Source organism: Gracilinanus agilis, chromosome 3 (genome assembly GCF_016433145.1).
Source record: "Gracilinanus agilis isolate LMUSP501 chromosome 3, AgileGrace, whole genome shotgun sequence".
Classification (NCBI taxonomy): domain Eukaryota; kingdom Metazoa; phylum Chordata; class Mammalia; order Didelphimorphia; family Didelphidae; genus Gracilinanus; species Gracilinanus agilis.
This window is the reverse complement of record NC_058132.1, coordinates 331,954,642-331,958,269: the sequence shown is the minus strand read 5'-3', so window position 1 is coordinate 331,958,269 and position 3,628 is coordinate 331,954,642.

Sequence of the window (3,628 nt, the reverse complement as noted above, 5' to 3'; positions counted from 1 at the left end):
TTTATATCAGAAATATCTGTCAAGGAACATTATTTCGAAATCTACAAAACCTCTTTTAGAAAAAGTTGTTTACAATGGTTCTATTCTTCTTGTATCTATTTTGGTTTTGTTTCCTCTGGAATTATTGTAAATATTTCTTTTAAAAAAAACTTTTCATCTTCAATAACTTCTTCTACATTACCAGGTTCCTTCTTTGCCACCTTCAGATGATAGGATGAGATTTCCATAGCAACTTGGTGAAGTCATTCTTGTGAAAGAGGATGATGATGTAATTACATGGAAGATAAAAGAGGAAATAGGTGTTCTTCCCCAAGGAAAAATCCCCTACAATTTGTCTAGGCCATTTGTAGCTATTATACATGAAGTGGGAAAGAGATAAATTATTATAAAAAATCTCTAAATAGATATTAAGTTTTAAATTTGATTTCATTGTCCCCTTAATGGGCAGATTGCATTTCACTAGGCAGAAAAATGTTGGTGTACCTTCAGAATAACCTATATTCTAATAAACTCTCATTGAGCACAGCAGAAATGTCTTTGTTAGCTCTGGGGTATTTAAATCCTTCTCTTTTAATAGACCAATCTGAAATCAGTAGCTACACATTTAATATTTGTCTAAAAATCATTACTGTGTCTACTTGTGCTTTCATTTAGTTTTTTCCCTAATGAATGATTTATAGGCATGATAAACAATACCGGATATTGATTTAAATAGGTTTCTCTCTCACACACTGTGGGCTATCATGCTGCAGTGCTAGTGCTGCTCATTAGGGGACAGACTTCTTATATTAAACTAATTCTAAATGGCCAAGTTGTAGAATATCCTTGGACCTTCCAGAACCTCTTTAGCATCAATGTCCACAAAGTCTGACCTCCAGGAAGGACTGCACAATTTGAGCAAATTGTAATGAGAGTCTGGCCTTTTATGAGGTTTTCTTCCATGAACAATAATAGTAGGCTACATATATTCAGTATTTACTTAATGCCTAGCCAGACATACCTCTTTCATGGGTGGTCAGATGATAAATTTCCATGCTAAAATACAGACTTTAAAATATCCTGGAGAACTCAACAATAAATTTTGCAGGAAGCAGAACTTCACCCAGATAAAACCATTGCTTACAATCACACAGATATAACATTGATCCATAAAAACTTAAGAACATCTTTAATAGATGTCATCCTACCAAATGCCCATAATCTCCAAGTGACATAGAATGAAAAGCTTTCAAAAATAGGAACCTAAGAGAAGAAATCAAAGTTATGTGGAAATAGAATGACGGACATATCATCCCTGTAATTCAGTCTGCTACATTCAGTGAGCCTACAGAAGATGAATTTACATCCTAATGCTTTTTTAAAATAAAAAAGCAGTTATTTTATCCACCTTTGCAGTAGTACTCAGAACATTGAATATGAAAGGTTAAAAACAGAAGAGCAAGTGTCCCAGTACCATTTCTATGGTCCAATGTCAATTTGTTGATTATAACCAAAAGTGGTTCTTTTCTAAATGGAACCTATGAAACAGTTAAGATAGAAGAGTAGAGTCATGTTGTGAGGGTTTATTTAGTAATTAATTTTGTAATAGTGTTGGACCTAGCAGGAAGGGCTGGAGGATTCCAAGATGGAATGAAGGAACAGAAAGTGGGCTTGTGCTCTGAGAGAGACTCCATTAGTGGTTGGACATAACTGTTGCTAACCCTGGGAGATCTCAGAGTTAGGGGAAAACTGCATCCAGATTCCTTGGGATCTTGAGAAGTGGAGGCTTTCAGCAAGTGGACAAGACCTGAAGAGCTGCTCCAAGTGGGGAAGTGGTTTGGGATCTGGTGGACAGCATTTCAAACTCACTCTCCCTACCTGGGTACCTTGGATCACCTGGTGGAGTTGGCTCTTGCCATCCTGTGACCATCCTTGGATTACTGTGAGACCCCAATTGCCCTTTAGCTGTGCTGACCAAACCTGGCTGGAACCAGGTTTGAAGGAGCTTTCCCTGTGACTTCAGTACTGCTCCTTTGGGTCCTGCCTGGATAAGGTCAATTAGGATAGAGTAGTTAAGTCCTTCCATGCCCCCTGTGTTTTGCCCTTAGGTTTTCAAGTGTAGAAATCCCCAAATCCATCCTTTATTTAGTTTCCCTCAAATAAACTGCATAAACTTTACCTTTGCCTGCTGGTTCCATAGACCCTGGCTTAGGGTGAGCTGGGTGACCATTGGGCCAACTGCCCTTCCTGTGTCAGTTAAAACAATGAACCCTGGTCTCCCTATCCTGGTTGGTCCTGTTTCTCCTTCAACCCAGTGTGTACCCACAAACCATTTAGGTTATATTTTAATAATAATCAACATCTCTGGTGCCCCACTTTTATAGTCAAAAGAACAAGCATGAACAGCATCAACTCAAACTCTACCAACAATGCATTTAAAAGAGTCACTGAAGAAATAATTTAGCCATGCAGATTTGTTTATAAACCCTAAGAGGTTTATGATGGTAACTCAGGCTCAGAACAGCACCACCAGAAATTACAGAAGGGTTAGTTGTAAGAAACCTGGACCTTTTAATGAATATGTATTATTAAATGAAACTAGAAACTATGCAAAACATTACTGAAAGAGGGAAGGCACAAGTGGTATATTAGGAAGTCATATACACTTTAGGTACCTACAAGGTTTATTGATTAACATATAAGCCACTGGTAGAACACTCATGCAGAAAACCTGAAGGAACATATATGTTCTACATTACCATCAAAACTCTGATTGCTGTGGGAAATGAATAAATAATACCATTAAGTTTAGTCTACATTTAAGTCTAGAATTTAATTTTGAACAGTCTGCAACTATTAGGGACTCTGTAACTTTATGAGAGAGAGAGAGAGATGAGACTTCTTAAAAATACATCTATCTAGGGGGTAAGGTAGGCATCTCAATGAATAAAGAACCTGCCTTAGAGGTAGAAGGTCGAGGGTTCAAATCTTGCTTCAGACACTTCCTAGCTATGTAACCCTGGGCAAGTCACGCAACCCCTATTGCCTAGCCCTTATCACTCTTCTGCCTTAGTACCTATATTCAGTATTGATTCTAAGATGGAAATCAAGGGTTTAAAAATACATCTATTTAGAGTAAGAATGTTCAAGGAACTTTTTAATGCACAAATCATGAGTAGGAAAGACAAGGATAAGCACAAAAGTTAATAAAATACTTTGATGTCAGAAGTTTTAATTGTGGATTCATCCTTCAGTCAACTTTAACCATCCCTATTTATATATAGTCCTCTCTCTTCTCGCTTGGACAAGGAGATTGCTTTAATCAGTTTACATCAGAGAGCCATTTCTGAATCAGATTTCTGAATTGAATTAGTTTATTGGATTGTTAAAGAAAAGATCAATACCAAATTTAGAGAAAAAAATTAGAAAGGGAGACATGTAGGGATGCAGTTGAGGCAACTTAGACCTGTTCCTATTTAAACAAGTTGTTTCTGTTCAAAATTGGGAGAGGAGAATTAAAAAGAAGAAGCTAGTCAAAACTTCCTAAAAACTTTAACAAATGTAAATTAATCACCACAATGAGGAGGCCAAAAAAAGCCTGGAAACTCTTATAATCAACAAAAAATTCAATCTCTTTGCCAAAGGGCAG